Source organism: Lethenteron reissneri, unplaced genomic scaffold (genome assembly GCF_015708825.2).
Source record: "Lethenteron reissneri isolate LAM-NWPU_2019-01 unplaced genomic scaffold, ASM1570882v1 scaffold_1341, whole genome shotgun sequence".
In the NCBI taxonomy this organism is placed as follows: Eukaryota; Metazoa; Chordata; class Hyperoartia; order Petromyzontiformes; family Petromyzontidae; genus Lethenteron; species Lethenteron reissneri.
The window spans coordinates 30,001-38,055 of NW_026891049.1; the positions used below are offsets into that span (position 1 = coordinate 30,001).

At 49.0% G+C, this 8,055-nt stretch overlaps 1 pseudogene; it reads right to left on the minus strand.

Moving 5' to 3' along the window:
* Positions 1–4,724, minus strand: part of LOC133362034 (zinc finger E-box-binding homeobox 2-like) — an 11,916-nt pseudogene extending 7,192 nt beyond the window's left edge.
* Between the last annotated feature and the right edge of the window lie 3,331 nt (positions 4,725–8,055).

Here is an 8,055-nt window from a genome sequence, read left to right on the forward strand (position 1 = left end):
CGGCGTCAGCCGTCGAGGCAGCGGCAACTGGAGATGTCGCCTCCCGCGCCGCGCCGTCCGCCGTGACGGAGCCCACGCACTTGTTGGCTCTCTTGTGCGAGCTGTACGAGCCCGAGTGAGAGAAGCGCTTCTTGCAAATTGGGCACCCGTACGGCTTCTCCCCTGGAAATTACAAACAAACACAGCCACGATGGAGGTTTCTGGGTTACATCGCGTCAGTGTGAACGACGCGTCGTCAAAAACCGACACGGCCGGTTCGTAAAGTTTGCGACGCGAAACACAACGTGCCGATTCGTTACACGAGCTCAGCACGCCGGCGTGCTGGAGAGCAAACCCACGACATTTGCAATTCAAGTGCGGCGACGTTTTCGCCAGTAACTACAACCAGCGTCATCAGGTGGGCAGCCAGAATTGTGGACGATATCGGTCGCGAAAGTCGTCGTGTCAAAGCAAAACATTATAAACGCATCATCCAAAGTGCCGTGTGACGCGGTGAATGCGGCCTGCGCTGTAGACACACGCGCAGGAAGGAAATCACAGATTTGAAGCTTTCGTGACTGCAAGGATTCATATTCTTAGGTTTTTTCGGTAAAGTCACCGTGTAGGTAAAACATTAAAATTAATGAAAATAAAATAAAATAAAAATCACGACGTTTCGGAGGCAACACAAGTCTCCGTCATCAGGTGGGACCGTCACAGCCGGATTAGCTGCATCAAGTCGTGATTTTAATTTTATTTTATTTTCATTAATTTTGATGTTTTACCTACGTGACATTACCGAAAAAACCTAAGAATATGAAGGAAATCACGTCGGTGGGTGCGTTCTGCCAAACGTCGCAATTGTTCCACACTCACCGCTGTGGATGCGGAAGTGTTCCTTGAGGTGGTGTTTGCTCTTGAAGTCTCTCCCACACTCTGTGCACTTGTGGCTCGCGGCAGCGGGAGGCTGACCCTTCTGCGCAAAGATGGAACAGAGGTGCGAAGTGAGAATCAGAATAATAAAACAATTTTACCGGAGGGAATCAGATGAGCTATGAAGCTCTTCAGCACGGGCGTTGGGTAGGGGCGAGTAAGCGCGACTCCGCAAGCAGCTCAACGACGCGTCGCGACTTCTATTCCCCCGCACACATTCAGACAGACACATTCAAACAGACACATTCAGACAGACATATTCAGACAGACACATTCAGACAGACACATTCAGACAGACGCATTCAGACAGACACATTCAGACAGACACATTCAGACAGACACATTCAGACAGACACATTCAGACAGACATATTCAGACAGACACATTCAGACAGACACATTCAGACAGACACATTCAGATGGACGCATTCAGACGGACGCATTCAGACAGACACATTCAGACAGACACATTCAGACAGACACATTCAGACAGACACATTCAGACACATTCAGACAGACGCATTCAGACAGACACATTCAGACAGACACATTCAGACAGACACATTCAGACAGACGCATTCAGACAGACACATTCAGACAGACACATTCAGACAGACACATTCAGACAGACGCATTCAGACAGACACATTCAGACAGACACATTCAGACAGACACATTCAGACAGAAGCATTCAGACAGACACATTCAGACGGACGCATTCAGACAGACGCATTCAGACGGGCGCATTCAGACGGACGCATTCAGATGGACACATTCAGACAGACGCATTCAGACAGACGCATTCAGACAGACGCATTCAGACGGACGCATTCAGACGGACGCATTCAGACAGACGCATTCAGACAGACGCATTCAGACAGACGCATTCAGACAGACACATTCAGACAGATGCATTCAGACGGACGCATTCAGACGTGCGATGATGCCGGCAAACGGGGGGTCAGTCACCTGGCCCGCCCGGGGAGGTCGCGGTGATGTGTGGAGATCCGCGAGGGCCCCCTCGTGCCGGCGGCGAACGTGCTTCCGCAGCGAGCCCCGACGCTTGTAGCCGCGGCCGCAGTGAGGGCACGGCAGCAGCGGCGGCGGCGGCAGCGGCGGCGCGGCAAACGAGCCGTGAGTCCTCGGGCCTAGCGGGGAGGCACGGGGCGAGGGGGCCGCTGGTGGTGCATGAAGAGACGACGCAATCCCACCGATGTGACGGACCGCTGTCGAGTTTGGTGGTCCGTGTTGTTCACGTCGTCTGTCGTGAAAATTCGGTCACGGTTCCTACGATCGCTGTTTCATTGCTTTTATGGCCAAGCGTGGTGGTGTTTTCTTTTAGACGCTGTCGCCTCGACAGACCTGTTCTTCACCTGAGGACGGCTGCTTGTGTTGTGGCCGAAACGTCGTGAGAATTATTTTATTATGTTTTATTTTTATTATTTTATTACTTCCCTTCTACGTGACTTTACCGAAAGAACCAAGAAGATTTTATGGCTTTGTTTTGGTGATTTTCGAAAAGTGTTTTTGGTTTGGCCGTGTTTTGTTTGTTGTAGAACGGAGTTAGACTGATGGCCTTAATCTAAGTTGCACGCCTCCCTCTCATTCCGCTTCTCACTCTGCGAATGCGTCGCTTAACGGAGATGCCACCGCCTGCGTTGGCAAATACGCAATTGCCGGGTGTCTTGCGATGCCGCTGCCACAAGCGTGGCACGCCCGGCTCTGGTTGGCCCACCCCGAACCGCTGAACGTAACGATCGCTTGGTGAAATTAGCCGCAATCCAGAATAACGTTTGGCCACGTGGCCCAGGGGTAGAGAAAGTCGCTCGCAATCGGGAGGCTGCGAGTTCAAATCGTCATTTGGGGATGGGAAGTTGATTCAGCCCGTCACCGCTTTGGTCTCTCACGCCATGGGAATGTGAAATTCCCACCAGTGGCAATGAATCGGTACCCAGTGAGACGATCACAGCTGCCTCAATGCTCGCTGGAGCAGAACATATACTCTGTGGATTTAGTTCTTGTTGTTAAGTCGACAAATGCTACAAACGTGTTTTTTTTTTTATTTAAAGCTTTCGTGACTGCAGGGATTCATCTTCTTGGTTCATTCGGTAAAGTCGTCACGTAGAATGGAAGTAATAAAATAATAAAAATATAACATAATATAATAATTCTCACGACGTTTCCGCCACAACGCAAGCAGCCGTCCTCAGGTGAAAACCAGGTCTGTCGAGAAGACAGAAGACAGGTCTGTCAAGAAGACAGAAGATAGAGTCTGTCTTCTCGTCAGACCTGTTCTCCACCTGAGGACGGCTGCTTGCGTTGTGGCCGAAACGTCGTGAGAATTATTTTATTTTATTATGTTTTATTAATATTATTTTATTATTTCCCTTCTACGTGACTTTACCGAAAGAACTAAGGTGTTTTTTTTCCCTTTCATTTTAAACACAACGCTAACAACTACGCTGTAAAGTCTGAGCACGTGCGCTCTTACCGCCACCGCCACCACCGCCACCACCACCACCGCCACCACCACCGCCATCACCACCGCCACCACCACCACGGCGAGTGGCCCCACTGCCCGGCACATCGCACTCCGCCAATGTCCCGTCCTGCGCACTGCCCAGCGCCTCGGCAGTCTTGTCCACGCCGGGATTGACACCGGTCCCCTCTAAGTTCGTCTCGTCATCCTCCGCCGCCGCCGCCGCCTCCACCTCGTCTTTCTCCTCCTCTTCGTCCACCTCCTCGATGATCTGCAGCCTCTCCTCGTCGTCCTCATCCGGGTCGCGGTCTCGCATCGCCGCGCTCGCGTAGCTCGCCACTGCGACCGAGCAGAGCGGCGCGTCAGCGCGTTTGCCGACGGTTTTACCTTCAAGGGTGTCACTCAAAGGAAACAACCAGGAGGACTACTGTGGTGAACATTGCTTCACGCTCGCTTCTAAAGATCCATTGCTTTGTTATTTCGATGTAAAGCTTTCGTGACTGCAGGGATTCATCTTCTTGGTTCTTTCGGTAAAGTCACGTAGAAGAGAAATAAAAATTATATTATCATATTATTTTATTATTTTATTATATGATATTATTATATTATATTATTATATAATAATATTATTATATTATTTTATTATATTATTTTATTATGTTTTATTTGTATTATTTTATTACTTCCCTTCTACGTGACTTTACCGAAAGAACCAAGAAGATACTTTATTATTATTAATATATTCTCCCCCCTCCCGCCCCCTCCATTCCCAGTGTGTGGTCTAGCACATCTGACACGAACATCATTTTTGTTCACCTACGTGACTTTACCGAAAAAAAACTAAGAGTATGAATCCTTGCAGTCACGAAAGCTTCAAATCTAGAACATCATCACATCGACAGCGAGGATGACCGGGCGAGACTGACGCCACGTGCTTTGCCAAGGCCAGGTTTGTTTTTCTCCCACCGTCCCACTAATGGCTTAGGTCTGTGAATAAACTTTTACATTGCGCGCAGAGGTCACAAACGTGGTTTTGATTCCTTACCCGTACCTGGCCGCACCAGGGTCGCAATTGGGTACCCGTACCCGGCCGGGTACAGGTACCCGTTCCCTACCTGTACCCGTACCCTACCCGAAATGAGTGACAAACGGTTACTCACCAGTGACTCACGGCCGACCCGTATCCGTACCCGGCCGCACCAGGGTCGCAAACGGCTACCCGTACCTGGCTGGGTACGGGTAGCCGGCTATCGGGTAGGGTACGGGTATCGGGTACCCGGTTGCGACCTCTGGTTGCGGGGGATCTGTGTGCCTATGAGGAAGTGTTCCTGCATGCGGCAAAGACTAATTCCATGCCGTTCTGGCTGACCATTCACGGTGACAGCAACGCACAGCGTTGCCACGTCTTACACGTTTTGTTCGGGGGGGTTTTATTATCCCGAAAAAGTTCGCTTAATTTTCCAACCGTACGCATATTTTTCACCGTTGCTGAAAAAATATCACTAAAAATGAACACCGCTTGTGCGGATTGAATGCAACAACAATTCACAGCGTAACCAGTGAGACGGTTCGCTTGAAAAAAGAACGTATCCTTGACTGCATTTGGTCCCCACGTGTCACTGTCACGGACAGCAGGATTTGCACATTTATTTTTTCTAACAAATAAGGCCCACTGAGTCATGTCGGTTTTTTAACAGAAGCGACCTGGCCAAAAATGATAGCTCAACAAAGCAGCCTCTGTGTAAATTTATAGCAGCCAAATACTTTGAACGCATGTTGATTCTAAACGTAGAGGTAAACACCGGATGACCCGGAGACAAATCCACCCGCCACCATGGGGAGAACACGCAAACTCCAAATATACAGCAGCAGGCGTCAGGGTCGGGATCGAACCCACAACATCCTGTATACCAGGCGAGGTAGTTAACATCTCCTAGCCACCGTGATGATGATGAGAGAGAGAGAGACACGCAAGCTCCAAATATACAGCAGCAGACGTCAGGGTCGGGATCGAACCCACGACCTCCTGTATACCAGGCGAGGTAGTTAACATCTCCTAGCCACCGTGATGATGATGAGAGAGAGACACGCAAACTCCAAATATACAGCAGCAGGCGTTAGGGTCGGGAATGAACCCACGACCTCCTGCACACCAGGCGAGGTAGTTAACATCTCCTAGCCACTGCAGCAACCCAATCTCAATGTTCAAGGGCTCTTGTATGGTGCCATTAAAAAAACAAAACAGCATTATTATTCTTATTAACCAGCGCTTACAATAGAGTCAATAGTTCGTTTGCAAGGTTCGAGTTCAAGGTCATTGATTAGGTATAGCCCTGTGAGCCATTCGGCTCTTGAAGGTGGTTACTGTGTTATTACTGTACGGTAGTAATACAGTAACAGAGCTGATCGACCCTCGGGGATCGATACACAAACGAGGGGTGGGATGGTGAGGCTGGTCAGCAACTTGTGGCTTCCTTGTGGCTAAACTCGCGCCATGGGAATGTGGAATTTCCACGGGCTTCTCGACGCTTCTCTGCGGTTGAAATTTTATTGTTTTAAACCGATAGTATTGGACATTAGCGACTAAGTTTTTTGCAACAGAAACTTCTTTTATTATTTCCCTTCTACGTGACTTTACCAAAAGAACCAAGAATGTGAATCCCTGCAGTCACGAAAGCTTCATATCGAAACAACCACAACAACAACACAACAACCACAACAACACACAAGATGATGGCAGATATTTAACACGATGTTATATTTAAACAATCTAACAACACAACCACCACCACAACAACAACAACACAACCACCACCACCACAACACACAAGATGGCAGATATTTAACACGTTGTTATATTTAAACAATCCAACAACACAACCACAACCACCACCACAACAACACAAGATGGCAGATATTTAACACGTTTATATTTAAACAATCTAACAAGACAACCACCACCACCACAACAACACAACAACCACAACAACAACAATATGGCAGATATTTGTCACGATGTTCATATTTAAACAATCTAACACCACCACAACAACAACAGCAAGATGGCAGATATTTGTCATGCAAGTCTTTACTTACTTCGTGTTAAACTGCAGTGTTCGTTACTGGGCTGCAACGCCACCTACTCACAACAACACAACAACAACACAACAACAATATGGGCAAGCTCACACGAGAGTGGGGGAGAACTTAGCAGCAGCAGCAACAACAACAACACAACAACAACATGGGCAAGCTCACACGAGAGTGGGGGAGAACTTAGCAGCAGCAGCAACAACAACAACACAACAACAGGGACACTGGCGAATTGAATTGTCATTTGATATTTGAGCCCAGCCACTTACTGCCACCCAGTGGCTTCTGCTAAGCGCTGCTGTTGGAGTGCAAGATGACAAATCTGACCACAGCCTGGGGCACAATGGCCCATCATCATCATCATAAGCCCTTTAATAAGCATGGCCGTTGACCCTGCAGGCCACTGAGCGAGCAACCCAACGTTCCTACCAGCTCCCTCCGCAGCAGGACGATGTGTTCATACACTAACATCTATACGCAAGGCGACTTTTGGGGGTAAATAACAGCTATTGTTTTATTTTTCGATTTAAAGCTTTCGTGACTGCAGGGATTCATCTTCTTGGTTCTTTCGGTAAAGTCACGCAGAAGGGAAGTAATAAAATAATAAAAATAAAACATAATAAAATAATTCTCACGACGTTTCGGCCACAACGCAAGCAGCCGTCCTCAGGTGAAAACCAGGTCTTAGAGTGGCCGTGTCTCCCTCGGACAACCGTGTCTCCCGTGGCCTACACAAAGAGCGGAGCAGCTGCACGAGAGAGACACGGGGAGAGAGAGACACACAGGAGAGAGACACGGGGAGAGAGACACGGGGAGAGAGAGAGACACGGGGAGAGAGACACGGGGAGAGAGACACGGGGAGAGAGACACGGGGAGAGAGACACGGGGAGTGAGACACGGGAAGTGAGAGACACGGGGGGAGAGAGACACGGGGCAAGAGACACACGGGGAGAGACACGGGGAGAGAGACATGGGAAAGAGACGTGGAGAGAAACATGGGAGAGAGACAGAGACATGGGAGAAAGACACAGGGAGAGAGACATGGGGAGAGAGAGAGACACAGGGAGAGAGACACGGGGCGAGAGACACACGGGGAGAGAGAGACACGGGGAGAGAGAAATAAGGGGAGATAGACATGGGAAAGAGACGTGGGAAAGAGACATGGGAGAGAGAGAGATATGAGAGAGAGAGAGTAAACTAAACTAAATATAAAAACTAAAACTCTAACTGTTTTCGTATTGACCAAGCCCCACTGACGCTTTTTGTCAGAAGTGATCAAAAATGAGATCAGCTCCACTGAGGAGGGGAACATCTTGATCGTCATCAAAGAGACACCTACAGACACCCACAGAGACCCACATACACCCATAGACACCCACAGAGACCCACATACACCCAGAGACACCCACAGACACCCAGAGAGACCCATAGAGACCCACATGCACCCATAGACACCCACAGAGACACAGAGAGACCCATAGACACTCACAGAGACCCACAGAGACCCATAGACTCCCACAGAGACCCACAGAGACCCATAGACCCACAGAGACCCGTAGACACCAGCAGACA